Consider the following 18,199-nt stretch of genomic DNA (forward strand, 5'->3'; position numbering starts at 1 on the left):
GAGCATTTAACCCTATGTGCCTGCTTTGTGAACTAAACAATGTTTCAGCTCATTTGCACATGTTTAGCAGACGCAAAAGCCATGCTATCCTTTAGTGAATCAGGCCCTAAGTATGATGCAGCTGTAATTCAATATTCAACATTGATAATAATACAACTTTGAAGGGTTTTAAACGGCAACTACATCACAAAGGGGCTATGGATGTACTTAGCTTTCAAATTGGCAAGTGGTGCAACAAAACATCCAGAGGGGTGCTCAGGGTAGTCTAGGCCCTTCTTGAAACTGATTGTACCCCCTAGGTTCCATCCCAAATCCTGAACTGTGATTGACAAAAGCTGTTTAAAGCATGTTTAAATGTTGTATCTCTGTCGTGTTTTTAAGTGGTTAAAAAATGCAGCAATCTTATTGTGATGTCACGCTCAGGGTGGGAAGCTCAACATTTTTTGTCAAACTGAGGTCATAAACCTTGATAATCTGCCAAACTATGGTTATTTCACAGCTCCCTGATAAATGAGCAGTCACAAAGACAATAGGAGAGATTGTGCCATATTTTAGTCTAAATCACATATTTGACAGCCCATTATCATCATACATCAGAACACAGCTAACGTTAGCATTCAGCCTTTTAAATCACAGATACGATGAAAATGTTTTCACTTAATACAAAAATGAACATGTTACTAGTTCATCAAAGTGGTGCAAGATGGCGGTCTCTGTGGAAGGGAACTCGGCCCTATAAGCTTTAAACTAGACACTGTACCTTTCAGAGGCAAAGTGTTGAATCTCTTAGAACTGTTCACATCCATTTCAGAAAAAGTGATTTTTGCAATTTCCCACTACCTGCTTTATCTTTTATCCTTACTCTTTTTTGCATTTAAATGACGTCTTGACAAGCTTTATGCCTATAGTTGTTCAGCATCTCATGAGAGGCTTAGAAGGTTTCTCTGAAGAACCACATAATAGACTGAACCCTTTTTAGAGTAAGTGATTTATTTCTCACAGGGACTTTCAGCTTTTAAAAAATATAATGTATTTGACAGTCCATTACCTTGGCTTTTGAAATGGGTGAGTGTTTTACGTGACTAGTTTGTCCTTCAGTTACTGCAGGGCAAAAAGCATAAATTTCATATGTGCACATAGGGCATGATAGAGCAGGAATAACAACTTGTTATTAGTTTCCCTAATAGGGCTAACAGGCTCTCTCTACTAACTGGTCAACCTGACCCGAACCTTTAAAAAAAGACAAAGAGCTGTCAGTCAACCATATACTATACTTGTCCCTATGAAAATGTATAAGTCCCTTTGTTCTAGTTGTGCCAAAAAACATCACAACTGCTGTTGGATGACTTCAGAGACCCCTCCACCCTGTGATTCTGTAAAACACTCATTTGAATATCCATGATTGGCCAGCTATGGTGGGAAAAGGGCAAGGGTTTGAACAATACACTGTATAAAAAATAGTCTCTGTGACCTCTCACATTTGTTTCTGGATAGATGTTTTGAAGCTCAACAATAGTGATTGCGGAACTGGAAATGCTGACTTAGACTAGTGTGACTTTCAATCAACCTGGATACAGGCAAAGAGGTGGAGTTGAGGCAGGCTAGCCTCCTGGCAAACAGCTACAGCACCTTTATAGTCAACTCAGCTTATCCATAATTAAGTATAACTCCTACCATTTACCTTACAGAATGCATTCCCCCTCTCTACAGTGTGTATGAATAAAGAGATGAACTACATAGACCAAAACAGCTTTTTGAGCTATACGGTAAAGATGTTTATTTCTGCCCTTATCTCAAACCCTGATCCCCTTAAATGACAGTCCTACATTTCTTAACCATCTTCACCAAAAGCCAGGTGATGGATGGCTTTTTCATAACAAGCAGAATGTATTGCTCTTTTGTATTCATCACCTTATTTCAACAGCATATCAAAAAACTAGAAAGCTTAAAAGCTAGACAGGAGGCTGGAGGAGTACCCACAGCATCTATTTTGAAGCATTGAGCCGCTGTCCAAACTGCCATGTTTGACAAATTGGGAGTAAGACCGGGCTGGATAGGTCATACATTAAGTGTTTTTTTGTCATCACACCCGACAGTCAAATGAAAAGTGGGCTTTGAGTGCTAAAAGGAAAGTGTGTCCAGCCAGGTCAGGTGAGGGCCAGTTCCTTTTGTAGTGAAGGTCAGGACAGTTGGAGTAACCTCAGGGAGTTCAAAAATTATGCAACACGGAAAACCTTCCATTAAGAGCAAGAGGGGTTTTCAACACAGGCACTGAAAGAGATTCAGCAGTCTTTTGGGTGCTGAAATTTCTCTGGTTCTGCCTGAGGTGATGTTAGAGCCTCTCTAGGAAACTCTGCTGACTTAGCCTGACAATTATGCCTGCTGCCATTCCCTTAGAGAAACCACAGAGACTGTAATACCAGCTTGGCTTCTGAAACTCTTGGGACTGTTTTCTATTTGCCATAATTGCTTATTTCCTTTCACTAAGGCTTTGTAATTCAGAGTATAGCCCAATAGCACACAGAAATCTTCTTTACTGCAACGTGATGACAGTAGGGGCCACATTATTTACCAGAAATACCCAAAGGCACATGTAGAAAAATAAGTGAAATTTATATATATACAATGTGTGGCTTGATCATTCAATTTCAACCAGATAGGAAAACCTCAGAAGGAAAAACAACATCTCAGGATATCACTAAATTAAATAATACTTTCATCTATATATGTTCTACATGTTGCAGAGCCCTAGAGTAGTGTGGGGAAATCATTCCTCTTTTCCAACTGATGAGAACTTTCCTCTGGATCTCACCTTGCAGCCTCAATCCAGACTAAACATGGCTGAATCATTCTCAGGTTACTGTTTGAGTTGTTGTTTTGACGTAGATTTAAAAAAAAACAACAGATGTGGGATGGTCTGCTGACAGAGAACAAGAAACAAGAACAAATTTAATTCATGGCAATACAAGTTTGTGAAAGGCAGAGAAGGAAATGTCAAACCAAGCAGTAAAACATGTCAGTGGATCTGGATGAGGAGAAATAATCCCAGCCAAGACAAACGCCTTCATCACCCTGGCTCTGCTTTACCTAGAAGAAGTCTGCTCTTGAGGAGTGCAGACGCTTTTTTGCTTGCTCTTGCTTATGCTTGCATTCTTTTCATTTTAACTCTTTTTTCTTCACTGAGAGACTACAAGCAGTCACTCCAGGATACTTAGAAACCACTGGGACTATAATTTACTGTCGACAAAGTAAACAACTGCCTTATCTCGACATTTTATCGAAACTGCAAACGTGGCCTACTGATCGGCAAAAGCCTGTTAGCAGCTAAGCTAACTGGAACCAAAATGCCTCCTTTCACTGTGGACGATTTTCAGAAGATCCTTCAGAAAATTGCTGTGCTGGAAACAAAGATGCATCGGATAGAAGTGAATGTGGAAGTGAATGGACTATGCGGGAATGACACCACTCTTCCATGGGGTCAGAGCAGCAGACATGTACCTGCTAACACACGGCTAGTTAGCCCAAACAATGACACTCCAAAACAGGAGGACTGTGCAGTTGGGACCAGCTGGAACACTCTTGGCGCTAGGCCTAAAGATAAAACGTTTCCCACGGACATGAGAGAACGGATAACAGGCAGAGCCAAGCGCCCTGAGATTTCTGATGCGACTGGCTGGCCTGCACTCTCATCCAGAAGGAGTGCCGCCTCAACCCCCCTACCAAGGAGGAAACAGCCATGGACAGCAGTAAAAACTACTAGTAAGAGCAAACCTGTAGAAGAAACAAAGATACATTTAGAGAACAGATTTGCACCACTTTCACAAGATCCTGACTCTCCATCCCAGGACCTGAGAAACCCTGTGTCCTCGAAGACCAAGGGAAGTTACGAGACCAAATCTATAAGCAAAAGGCCGCAGAGGGAGCTGACGACTGGGCCTGAAACACTGATCGTGGGCGATGGTGCCGTGAAAGAGGTCAGTAGCCTCTGTGGCAAGAGAAACACCAAAGTCCTCTGCTTCACCAACGATTCGGTCTCTGACATTTCAGACAAAATTCTGGACATTGTTGCTGACCACACAACGGTGAAATCACTCATTCTTCACACTGGGGCCTTGGATGTTGTGAAGCAACAATCTGAGGTATTGAAACAAGATTTTACTGATCTGCTGCGCAAAGTCAGATCTGTTGATACTGTGGTGTTTATCAGTGGCCCTCTACCGACTGTCCGAAGAGGGGACGAGAGATTCAGCAGGCTGTTGATTTTGAACAAATGGCTCAAAGCTACATGTGCTGCTCAATCAGTGAACTTTATTGACAATTTTAATATTTTCTGGGAACGCAGACACCTTTTTAAGGCAGATGGATTTTGCCTCAACAAGTCAGGAGTAAGATTGTTCACTTCCAACCTATTTTACTCTGTGTATCACACACCAGCTTCCCTGGCCAAGGACAAGAGACAAGACAAAACAAAGCAGAAGATAAGACCACATTCTGGAGGAAAACGACTGAGATCGCTGAGCCAGGAGGAGTCTTCATCGCCGCCACCTTCACCCCCCCAAGAGGAGCGTCCTCCAGTGCCGCCAACTTCAACCCTGAAAAACTGAAAAAGTCAAGGCAGACCTTCTTCTCAGACATTATCTCCAAAAACAAAGATAATGCACGCGCCCTGTTTGCTACAGTCGACAGGCTAACAAACCCCCCTGTGCCAGTGGCCTCTGAACACTTATCTACCAAGGCCTGCAATGAATTTGCATCCTTCTTCACTGCCAAAATTCAGAAAATCAGACAAGCAGTCAGCACTACTGTACGAGGTACTGGGAATGTGTTATCTGTGTGTCCACCAAAAAACAACTCAATCACTATGACACAATTTAATCCAATAAATTACAAAAACCTACAAGATATAATACAGCATTTGAAATCCTCATCCTGCTGCCTTGACATTCTACCATCACCATTTTTCAAAAAGGTTTCAGACTGCATGACCTCGGATCTGCTTCAAATTGTCAACATGTCTCTTCTTACAGGTGTCTTCCCCCAGGCCATGAAAACAGCAGTAATTAAACCCCTCCTGAAGAAGAACAATTTAGATGCATCAGAAATGAACAACTATAGGCCGATATCAAACCTCCCTTTTTTAAGTAAAATTATTGAAAAAGCTGTTTTTCAACAACTGAACAATTATCTAATGATAAATGACTGTTTTGATGTCTTCCAATCAGGATTCCGATCACATCACAGCACAGAGACCGCTCTAGTCAAGGTCCTCAATGATATTCATTTAAACACAGACAACGGCAAAATCTCAGTTTTGGTATCACTTGATCTCAGTGCTGCTTTTGACACAGTTGACCACAAGATACTACTGGACAGACTTGAAAACTGGGTGGGAATCTCTGGTGCAGTACTAAATTGGCTTAAGTCCTATTTAAATGACCGGGACTATTTTGTGTCTATAGGTAAATACACATCTGAGCGGATGAAAATCGTATGTGGAGTACCTCAAGGATCCATTCTGGGGCCTCTACTATTCAACATCTACATGCTCCCCTTAGGTCAGATAATAAGAAACAACCAAATAAAATACCATAGCTATGCAGATGACACACACATTTACATCACCATATCACCAGGGGATTATAGTCCCATACAAACACTGAGTAAATGCATTGAACAAATCAAGGACTGGACGAGCCAGAACTTTCTTCAGTTAAACAAAGAAAAAACTGAAATGATTGTTTTTGGAGCCAAGGAAGAAAGGTTAAAGGTTACTGCTCAGCTCCAATCTGCAATGATGAAATGTTCAAACCAAGCCAGAAACCTTGGTGTAGTCATAGACTCAGACCTTAATTTCAGCAGCCACATTAAGACAATTACAAAGTCAGCCTACTATCACCTTAAGAATATATCAAGGATTAAAGGACTTATGTCTCAGCAGGATGCAGAAAAACTCGTCCATGCATTTATCTTTAGCAGACTAGACTACTGTAACGGGGTCTTTACAGGACTCCCTAAAAAGTCCATCAGACGGCTGCAGCTCATACAGAATGCTGCTGCTCGAGTCCTAACAAGGACCAAAAAAGTAGACCACATTACTCCAGTTCTTAGATCTCTACACTGGCTTCCTGTCTGTCAGAGAATAGACTTTAAAATCCTGCTGATGGTTTATAAAGCACTGAATGGTTTAGGCCCAAAATACATTGCTGATCTGCTACTACTTTATGAACCACCTCGACCTCTGAGGTCATCAGGTACTGGTCTGCTTTCAGTTCCTAGAGTCAGAACGAAACATGGTGAAGCAGCGTTTAGTCATTATGCACCACATATCTGGAACAAGCTCCCTGAAAGCTGTAGGTCTGCTCAAACTCTCACCTCTTTTAAATCAAAGATTAAGACTTTTTTATTTACCTCTGCCTTCCTATCTTAGATTATTTTAACCCACTTTAAATTAAAATTTTAATGTAATTTTTAATATATTTCTAATTTTCCTTTTCTTTTCTGTTTTATCATATTTGTCATTTTAATTATGTTCTTTTATGCCTGTCTGAATGTCTCCAATGCTTTTAATGTGTTAATGTAAAGCACATTGAGTTGCCCTCGTGTATGAAATGCGCTATACAAATAAAGCTGCCTTGCCTTGCCTTGCCTTGCCTTACCTGTCCTCTTTCTAACACCTTAAACTCCCTCCTCTCTGCTTTTTCTCTTTTCTTTTCTTTTTTCACATGGGGGTATGAAGGGGGGTGAGAGCTAGTATGCAGGAGGTTGGTTCTGGGATGCTGGAGCAGTTGAGCCTTCGGAAGGTGTCATGGGCCTACCCTGATGACACCAGTGAAGGGAAGAGCCCTCTTTATAACCTCTGTGATGGGTTCTCTCTGCCCATCCACCCCCAATCTGATTGGAATGTCTGGGTTATGGGGGACATATTCAATATCCATATGAGGGTGTAATGGGGTGTTTCTTTACTGGACACTTATCCTTTTCATTAGAGCACATATCCCAAAAAAAATATCAAGTCATGGTTTACCTTTACAGCCTTTGCAGTATCAGGATGCTTTTAATTTTGTGGAGAAAACATGAACTCAGCAATATCAGACACATTAACTGCTATCCAGCTACACACTAATAACAGTGCAGTATTTGATTGTTTTCTTTATTGTCTTGCTAAATATATCTTGTCCATCAGAGGGGAATTAATCAATGAGTGGCTGAAGAAACACTTACAACTCATGTTTCAACTAATATTACAACCTCCAGCCGTCAAATCAATCATGTTATTCATCACCTATTGGTTAAGTAATCAATCAGACTGTGCCGACACTTCCGACACATAATCGAGGAGCATTAGAGTCTTTATAAATATATCAGGGTGTGAAAGTAATTGAAGGAGCTGTTTAAATCTGTGCCAAATTGCCTTCCTGTAAATGTCAGGCCATTGGTTTTTTTTAGTCTAATAACAGTGACATCCTTATTTGTGTAAATTATTGGGAGTCTGGCAGTCTATGCTCAGCCTAATCTCCTCTGGACATTCTAAGGAAACTAAGTGCTTGAAAAAGCTTACTATTGAATAGACATAATGCTTGAAAACATTGAAGTGATTGAAATGTGTTTCCTTGTGTGTTAATGAGGCATCCATGATTTGATGACAGTTTGATACCACTCTTGTTGGTGCACACTGTTGAAAAGCAGCTTAGCTGAGAATAAAAAGCAGAATCAGCCAACCCTTGGTTTAAAATGTATATTTGCCTACATGCATCTTTGAAGCTTACCTGTTTAAACACTAGGAATATTAGGTTCCTCAATCACCTCACTAAAAGAAAGTCTTATGACACCTAGTTCATCTAAGGAGATGGCCCCCTTGCCTTTAGTTTCAGGTTTAGCATACAAGCGGGATTATTGATGTCTGTCCTATAATTCATTTCATCTGAACTTTTTATAGATCTGCTTTTTAATCTTGCTTTTGTACAATGACAAAAAAACAGAAAATCATTAAAGCAGCAGAACCATATGGACAGGCAGAATAATCCTAACTGTAACACATCTAAAGGCCACCATTCAGTGCCAGATTGCAGCCTCCATGTGACTCACTATGACAGGCTACAAGAGGCTTCACAGCTGAAACTGAATGTTGGTAGCTGGTTTTGACAAAACCTCTTTTGTATGTTGAGCCTAGCCTGACTTAGCTTGCCCAAACGGTGCACTGCTCAGCCCCTGGAAGTTCACCCTTGGAAGTAGGGGTGTAACAATGCATTGACCTGGATCATTTGTATTTTGAAATTCCTACCACTCCCCTGTTTTTCACAGTGTCCACCCAGGGGATTCTGCACATTTACACCAATACTAATGTTAGCATTACCATAGATGCTACTTGAAACTCAACACCTCCACGGCTGTGCCCATAGGAAAAGAAATTTAGAGAGGAGATCTCAAAAGTGTTTCATTTATGTCTCCTAGACAACAATGAGATCTGTTTGAAAGCAAAATGAGACTATAGCTTATGTCTCCTGTTTCTCATTCTTGCCTCCAGAAAAAAAGTTGCAAAAAGTCTCAGCTTAGTCTCCCTTTCAGTTCAAAAGGAGATCTGGTCCAAATCTGAAATGATTCTCAGGTATTTAAGTGTTGTGACTCCTTTTGAAATCAGGTGGAGAAATCAGGGAGCTCTCTCAATCTAACCTCATCCATTTGTTTTTGTTAGACTCAGTTCTTGAGTCTCAAGTTGAGCTCAGATGGAGCAAAGAGCCTGAGCTCATCTTTTCATGAACATTTATAGTGCCCTGCAAAATTAAGATTTCAATGTAATTGTCCACAAACTTACAATTCTCATTAAAACATTTGAACCACTTGCAAGATCAGCTATTTAGATGTAAAATGATCTCTTCTTTGACTTCACAATATGGTCCTTCCTTTAAAAGTCTGTTTGGAACAAAACAACTTCACAAAGATTTAGTGGATTTGAGAGAAACTGCAAAAGATAGAGATTTCATACCAGGTATGACAGACCATAATTTTAAAATATGGGCTGACCAGATTTAGCCAGATTATTACAATTAAAGGGGTGGATTCTTTTGGGCGCAGGTGGCCTAGCGGTCTTAGCGCCCCACATACAGAGGCTACAGTCCTCGTTGCAGGGATCGCCTGTTGGATTCCCGTCCGGTCGACCATTTCCTGCATGTCTTCCCCCGCTCACTACTCCCCACTTTTCCTGTATCTCATCAGCTTTCCTATCAAATAAAGGCAAAAAGCCAAAAATATATTTAAAAAAAGAGAAGAATATTAGCCATTAATGAGATCTCTCATTTAAGTCTCAAATAAGACTCATGGTCATGGTCTCAACTATTTCTCCTAGTGAATTTTAGGAGAAAGTAATGAGAAACGAATGAGAGCAATTTGAAACTTGAATGAGGCTGAAGTGAGAATCTCAATTTTGTCTCCAGAGACTTAGAAGAGAAAGCCTTGAGCAGTAAAATTTTCCTCTGGTTGGTTTAGTGGGTAGAGTAGGTCATCGATCAATCGGAAGGTTAGCAGTTCCATCCCAGCTCTGGCAGTCACATGCTGAAGTGTCCTTGAGCAAGACACTGAACCCCAAACTGCTCCCGTTGTTCAGCGGTGTGTGAATGTGTACAAATGAGATTAGCTAACACTTATGGTCCCTTACAATAGCAGCCTCTACCATCAGTGAGTGAATGTGACGAGTAGTGTGTAAAAGCGTTTTGAGTCGTCAGACAGACTAGAAAAGCGTTATATAAGCACAAGTCCATTTACCAAGTCCATTAACCTCTGGGTAACGGTGTATTTCGCCAGATTTTGTGATATTGGAAAATCTCATATTGTTATCCAAAGAACCAATATGATATTGTTTCATGATTAAACTAGTTCAGTCAGACAACTTACGTTTACTTAAGATAAAGTTTATTGCAGCATACAGTATTGTGTTTGGCATATGGGCTCTGAACCTCATTACTTCTCGTAGATTATTTAAATGCAGACATTTAGGAGTAATGAGATAGGACTAACCCCCCTCGGAGCCTGTAGGTGGATGCCGGGGAGGAGGTGGGAACGAAGTTTGCAAACAGCACTGAGCAGGACAGCAGGAGCACTTGCAAAGCAGAGGCAGAGACAGGGAGACTTGCAGCTTAAATAGACCGCCAAAAGAGAGGATGTTGAGATCAGCTGATAGGGAGGATGATGACGTGTCAGTATGAATGAGCGCAGCTCGAGTTGTCTGCCTGAACTAGCTTGCAGGCGGCGCTCCACTTATTTACACTCCTTTGACATTGAGATAAGGTTCCAGAGGAACGCTGTGAAATTTACCAAGCCCAGACAACATGGCATTTGATTTAGCAAAATAAACAAAAACAGCTGAGCCAGCGGTCAAATCTCCTGCAAGAAAGCATGGGGATTTTCTGCTTTGATTTGTGGAGTCACACCTCAGAGGACCCATAGAATAGTAAACTTTAAACAGTTCAACTTTTGTGTAGGACCTGCAGCCACTCAGTTTCTAACCTCATTATCCCTACAGTTATCTGAGTGGGCATAGATGCTATGGTAAGGAGGCGCTGCCTAAATGTTGTCTGAGGGAGAGGGTGCAGACAGGTGCAGATGGACGCAGAGGCTGAAAGACACCAAATAAAAAATGGCGAGCACTACAGAAGAACCTATGTCAGTTCACTACACATACAATCCAGAATCTGAGCCTTTACTGGAGGAGGGAACTGTACAAATGTTGCAGATACAGTCACAACAGTGTGTCTCTAACTGGTGTGTTGAAATTTGAGTGTTATTCTTACTGTCTTGTCTTTCGTGTGGAACTTGACTCTGCAACACCGAAGGAAAATCACGCTTTTATTGGAGGAGACAGAATTGAAAGTATTTTTGCATGCCTGTTATTACATCACCACAGGAGCCAACTCAATCTGCTTTGTTAAAACAAAACCTGGAGGTGGGCTACAAAAAAAATGCAGAGATTGGAGGGTCGTATATAGAGTCATGGAAAAACGTGTTTTTTATTTTGTGGGACATTTAATGGATATGACAGAGTGAGCCATATAAAGGTCTGAAGACATCCGTAGCCCCTGGTAGGATGCTTTCCAAAATGTCAAACTTTCCCTTCAAAAGAACATTTTAAATGCCATATTATTGTCAGCAGAAGCCCTTTATTCCCCTGGCTCTTTATAGCCACACTTCTGAGTACAGAACAGTGCATAGAAAGCTCTTCATTTAACCTTCCTCTGACAGAAGCTTTTGGTCATCAGTCTCATCCAGAACAGTGATATTTCTCTGAGCCATGTGTTTCACTCTGCTGTAGTGCTTCTGTTCAAACTATCACACTGAGATACTGGAGTTACTAATTTATTCTTTGTTTGCTGATGTAATCTGATTTATTTACTTGATTTAATTTAGCATGCTTGAGAGCAGACCATGCAGGGTGGTTCATTCAGACTATCAGGCTGAAGTAGGCGTTTGTTGGTAAGCTGAGATGGTCTTCTTCGTATTACATGGAGATGTAGTCGCTGCAGTAGACAAGGTTGTCTCGACCCTCGAGTGTGTGAACCCAAGGGACTTGGCCACACTGAGTGAGGTGATAACACAACCTCTCAAATGTAGCTAATGAGCTCTAACAACCTGACGTGTGACGCTTATAAAATAACACCCAAATGATGTCTGCCTGCCTCATTTCCTCCACTCCTCTACCTTCTTTGAAACGGTGCATTATGCTTGTTTATCTGAGCAGCATCTGAGCTGAAAAACCCTCTTAGTATTGCAACGTTTTTTTGTACATTGGGACAAAGAAGATAAACATGTTATTTTAAAGCTGAGTATATACATTTAGTCACATCTTTCTACCTGGTTGCAACTTTTCTGACATTTATTTGCTAACTATGTTGCACCACCAATGTCACATTCCATTAAAAAGAGGTAAGTTCATTGTGCTCCCAACATCAATAGACCAAAACCAATCTATTTCAGAATCATTTACCTTCAAAATGATCTACTTCTCTAAACTGTTTGTTCCAATGGTTTCCAATTAGACTTGAGATTATTTGTAAATGGATTGAACGCGTAAAGGGATAAATATATTTCACCTGTCTTTTTGTTATTTTCTAATAAAAAGTCCACACATTACTTATCTTAATTTGCCTAAGGAGAAAGTTATCCAAAGCATAAACATCAGTTCACTCAGCCAGGAAACCAGAAAAATCTGCAAGCTAATGCTGAGTTTGCTTGAAAACATCACAACATGGTTGTGTGTGATTGCTTATCCCACCTTTCATTGGGCTCAATGCAGGGTACACACTTGACAGGTCACCATCCTATCACAGTCACTCAAACCCCAAAATTTAAAATATCCAATTGACCTGATGAGTGTGAGAGGAAGCTACAGTACCAGGGGGTTACCCACCATGGGAGAACATGCAAAGTCCACACTGAAGAACCCCAGCCAGTAATCACACCAGCAGCCTTATTGTGGCACTTACAGTGGGGCAAAAAAGTATTTAGTCAGCCACTGATTTTGCAAGTTCTCCCACTTAGAAAGATGAGAGGTCTGTAATTATCATCAGAGGTACACTTCAACTATGAGAGACAAAATGAGAAAAAAAAATCCAGGAAATCACATTGTAGGATTTTTAAAGAATTTATTTGTAAATTATGGTGGAAAATAAGTATTTGGTCACCCACAAACAAGCAAGATTTCTGGCTCTCACAGACCTGTAACTTCTTCTTTAAGAAGCTCTTCTGTCCTCCATTCGTTACTTGTATTAATGGCACCTGTTTGAACTCGTTATCTGTATAAAAGACACCTGTCCACAGCCTCAAACAGTCAGACTCCAAACTCAACCATGGCCAAGACTAAAGAGCTGTCCAAGGACACCAGGAAGAAAACTGTGGACCTGCACCAGTCTGGGAAGAGTGAATCTACAATAGGCAAGCAGGTTGGTCTGAATAAATCAACTGTGGGAGCAATTGTAAGAAAATGGGAGACATACAAGACCATTGATAATCTCCCTCGATCTGGGGCCCCACGCAAGATCTCATCCCGTGGGGTCAAAATGATCATGAGAACAGTGAGTAAAAATCCCAGAACTACACGGAGGGACCTGATGAATGACCTGCAGAGAGCTGGGACCAAAGTAACAAAGGCTACCATCAGTAACACACTACGCCAAGAGGGACTCAAATCCTGCAGCACCAGGCGTGTCCCCCTGCTTAAGCCAGTACATGTCCAGGCCCGTCTGAAGTTTTGCAAGGCGTGTCCCCCTGCTTAAGCCAGTACATGTCCAGGCCCGTCTGAAGTTTGCCAGAGAGCATATGGATGATCCAGAAGAGGATTGGGAGAATATCATGTGGTCAGATGAAACCAAAATAGAACTTTTTGGTAAAAACTCAACTCGTCGTGTTTGGAGGAAGAAGAATGCTGAGTTGCATCCCAAGAACACCACACCTACTGTGAAGCATGGGGGTGGAAACCTCATGCTTTGGGGCTGTTTTTCTGCAAAGGGGACAGGACGACTGATCCGTGTTAAGGGAAGATTGAACAGGGCCATGTATTGTGAGATTTTAAGCCAAAACCTCCTTCCATCAGTGAGAGCATTGAAGATAGAACGTGGCTGGGTCTTCCAGCATGACAATGATCCCAAACACACCGCTCGGGCAACGAAGGAGTGGCTCAGTAAAAAGCATTTCAAGGTCCTGGAGTGGCCTAGCCAGTCTCCAGACCTCAACCCCATAAAAAATTTGTGGAGGGAGTTGAAAGTCCATGTTGCCCAGCGACAGCCCCAAAACATCACTGCTCTAGAGGAGATCTGCATGGAGGAATGGGTCAAAATACCAGCTACAGTGTGTGCAAACCTGGTGAAGACTTACAGGAAACGTTTGACCTCTGTCACACCGTCACCTGAAACTGGCTCTACTCAACACCCGCTCCCTCAACAATAAAAGCCTCATCTTAAATGACTTCATAATCAACTCCAACCTGGACTTCCTCTGTCTCACTGAAACTTGGACTATTTCTCATTAAACCAGGCCACACCTGCTGGATTCACCTACATGGACAAACCCGCCTTGAAGGGCGGGGAGATGGCATTGCTGCTATCTATAGGAAGGTCATCAAATCAACTCCACTTCACATCCTCCCTGTCAGCTCCTTCGAACAAATTGCTTTTAAACTCTCTGGTCCCACTCCACTGGTCACTGCCATTATCTATCGTCCCCCTAAGCCGAACCCCTCCTTCCTCTCCGACCTCTCTGATTTCCTAACCCAGCTCTGTGCCAACTCTCCTTCTGTTCTTCTCCTCTGTGATTTTAACATCAATATTGACAACACTGACTGCAAACTTGCCACAGAATTTTTACAACTGTTAAACTGCTTTAATTTTACACAGAACATCAACTTCCCTACCCATAACCGTGGACACACTCTGGATCTGGTCTGCTCCTCTGGTCTCAAAATTGCTCAACTCTCTAATCTAAAACCTCCACATCTCGGACCATCTCGCAATCATCATGGATATTGACATCCCCATTCCCATCCCAAGAAACACACGCACTATATCATTCTGAAATTTTAAGTCCATCTCCCCCTCTGCACTCTCAGCCTCTGTCACCTGTAACATATCTGCATCACCTCCCTGATAACCCAACCGACCTTGTGAACTACTACAACAGCACCCTCTCCTCCTGTCTTGATCATCTGGCCCCCATCAAAACCAAAACTGTCTCGTTTACACACTCCGCTCCCTGGTACACCTCTGAACTTCACCAAATGAAATCCCGCAAGCGACAGCTGGAAAGACTTTATAAAAAATCTAGTTTAACAGTCCATCTCCAATTCTACACCGACTTCCTCCTGCAGTACAAAAATGCCCTTAACTCAGCCCGGTCCACCTACTACTCACACCTCATACACTCAGGCTCCAAAAACCCCCAAACTCACTTTTCCACAATCGACAGACTCCTCAGACCCGCCAACAGCACCTCCACGTCCTTTACAGTCGACAAATGCAACTCTTCCATTTTCAATCATCAATTCATCCCTCAGCTCAGGATCTGTGCCTCCACCACTCAAACTTGCCGTCGTCACCCCCATCCTCAAAAAACCTGGACTTGACACAAACATTATGTCAAATTTCCGGCCCATTTCCAATCTTCCCTTTCTGTCAAAAATTCTGGAACGTGTTGTCTCTGCACAAATCAAATCCCACCTCAACTCTAGTGACCTGTTTGAACCATTTCAATCCGGATTCCGCACCCATCACAGCACCGAAACAGCTCTCCTTAAAATCACCAACGACCTCCTCCTATCTGCAGACTCTGGCCATCTCAACATCCTCATCCTTCTGGACCTCACCGCAGCTTTTGACTCCATAAACCACACCATCCTCCTCTCCCGCCTGGAATCCCACCTCAAAATAACTGGCACAGCCCTTTCCTGGTTAAAATCATACCTCTCCGACAGACAACAGTTCATCCATATCAACAACTGCTCCTCCTCCACTGCCCCTCTGTTACAAGGCGTCCCCCAGGGTTCGGTGCTTGTTTCTCTGCTATTCATTCTCTACATGCTCCCCCTTGGTCACATCATACACAAACATGGTTTCCATTTTCACAGTTATGCCGACGACGTCCAAATTTACATCTCCACCAAATCCATCACCTCCGCAACCCTCACCACACTCACTGACTGTCTTACCGAAATTAAAACCTGTTATGCAAAAAAACTTCCTTCAACTAAACTGCGACAAATCAGATATCATCATCATCGGACCCAAATCCCTCACCACAACCACCCAAAACTTCTCCCTCACATTTCATCTCTGACTCCATCTACCCATGTTAGAAACCTTTGAAAAACATGTCACTAACATCACCAAAACTGCCTTCTTACACCTGAAAAACATCGCCGACTCCGCCCACTACTCTCCTTCGCTGCAGCTGAAACCCTGATCCATGCTTTCATCACCTCAGGAATTGACTACTGTAACAGCATCTTATATGGTTCATCATCCAAAGTCCTCAATAAACTCCAGTACATCCAGAACTCAGCTGCCCGTCTACTCACTCACTCCCGTTCCCGTGATCACATCACCCCTGTCCTCCAAAACCTCCACTGGCTTCCTGTCCCCCAACGCATTCACTTCAAACTCCTCCTCCTGACTTACAAAGCCCTCCATCACCTGGCCCCCTCCTATCTCACTGACCTGCTTCACCCTCACAACCCCTCCCGTGCTCTCCACTCCTCTGATGAAAACCTCCTCTCCCCACCCATTAGGACCAAGCACTGAACCTGGGGCGATAGGGCTTACTCCATTGCTGCTCCTGCCCTCTGGAACTCCCTCCCCACACACATACGCAACTCCACTGACCTACAAACATTCAAATCCCACCTCAAAACACACCTCTTCAGAACTGCTTTTAATTGTTAATGTTTTTATTTCCACTGTGTTTCTAGCTTGTTTCTTTTATTGTGTCTTTTATTGTGTGCTATTTGTGAAGTGTCTTTGAGTTCTGTGAAAAGCGCTATATAAATAAAATGTATTATTATTATTATTATTATTATTATTGCCAACAAAGGTTATTTTACAAAGTATTGAGTTGAACTTTTGTTATTGACCAAATACTTATTTTCCACCTTAATTTACAAATAAATTCTTTAAAAATAACTACAATATCATTTCCTGGATTTTTTTTCCTCATTTTGTCTCTCATGGTTGAAGTGTACGGCTGATGAAAATTACTGACCTCTCTCATCTTTCTAAGTGGGAGAACTTGCAAAATCAGTGGCTGACTAAATACTTTTTTTGCCCCACTGTAGCCATAATGCAGCTCTGTTAATACTTTCATATTGATCCCACAATAGCATAATATTGATAAAGTGATTTCACTTTGCTTTATTGTTGTGGAAACACGAGAGGAAAACACACAGTTGGAGCTTCGTACACACCCACTTATTCACACACACTGCCATGCATGCTCCAACGGCGATGCTGGCACACCAGTGGGACGATCTAGTCCACCATCACACCTCTGCGATATTCACATTGAAAGCAAGTCGCAAAAATTACGTTTCTAACTGGCTGTGTGAAAAAAGGTATAGACAACCAACATGGTTGCTGCTGATGCAGAAGTTTTAACTTGGTTATCAAGTATGCTGTCAAGAACTGGCAATGTCTGATTTTTAACTTTGACTAACATCACTGTTTGATAATGAGCTGACGTGGTGTCCTTTTTAAAGTTTTCAACATGGAGACCAAAATATAAAAGTGGTTTCAATCATTTTCTAATCTTCAGATAATGATGTTTATGTTCTTATTTTTCAAATGTGAACTCAAAATAGATCAAGATAAAAGTAAATGCTGTCATGTTTACTTTGGCTAACCATGGAAGTGATGAAAAAAAGATTCATTTAAAAGGTCAAGCTTTTGATCCTTGCCTTATTTTACCTGCAGCGGTTCCTGAGGCGTGCTCATTTGATATCCAATCTATCAAGTGATTTTCTGTGATAGTTACCAAAATGTCAAGACTTGAAGGAACAACAATCTTATGGTTTTTTTGCCATCGTCCACCACATCCTGCTCTATTTGAGCAGCATGAAAGGAAACTGACAGAAACATCAAGGAAGACGAAAGAAGATCACGACACAGGGAAAAAAAGACAGTGCTCATGGCGATACACTCCTCCTCAGCTCAGTTCTTTCTCTGTCCTAACAATGTAATATCTTGCCTGTGGGCTCTGGGCAGCATCATAACTGTAAAACTAAGTCTTGTTTTGAAAGTCCTGCCAGTTCCAATTCGCATTTTCAGTAACTGTAAATGAGTCGATTTGACACCACCCCTTCCTCAGACAGATTGAGATGAGAAGTACTTATTTCCCATTTAAACGTCAAGAAGAATATGACAGCACTAGTATTACATTCACATCATGAATATAGATCACAATATACTGCACGTCACTTATGCTGGGATATAGTTAGAGGATGAAAGTGTTTTTGGAATTGAAAACACTAATGTAATCTCTCTTCATGTAATAATCTTCATGTGGACCAAAGCACGTCACAGAGCACTTACAGAGCTGACTTACGTAGTCATATTTGTATGCATCAATCAGTCGTATAATATTTATCCAGCTTTGTAAATTGGCAATAATGTGGATGTTAATTATTCATTCACAAATCTACTCCCACATTCAGCTGTGCCACACTGAGGAT

Source organism: Notolabrus celidotus, chromosome 20 (assembly GCF_009762535.1).
Source record: "Notolabrus celidotus isolate fNotCel1 chromosome 20, fNotCel1.pri, whole genome shotgun sequence".
Taxonomy (NCBI): domain Eukaryota; kingdom Metazoa; phylum Chordata; class Actinopteri; order Labriformes; family Labridae; genus Notolabrus; species Notolabrus celidotus.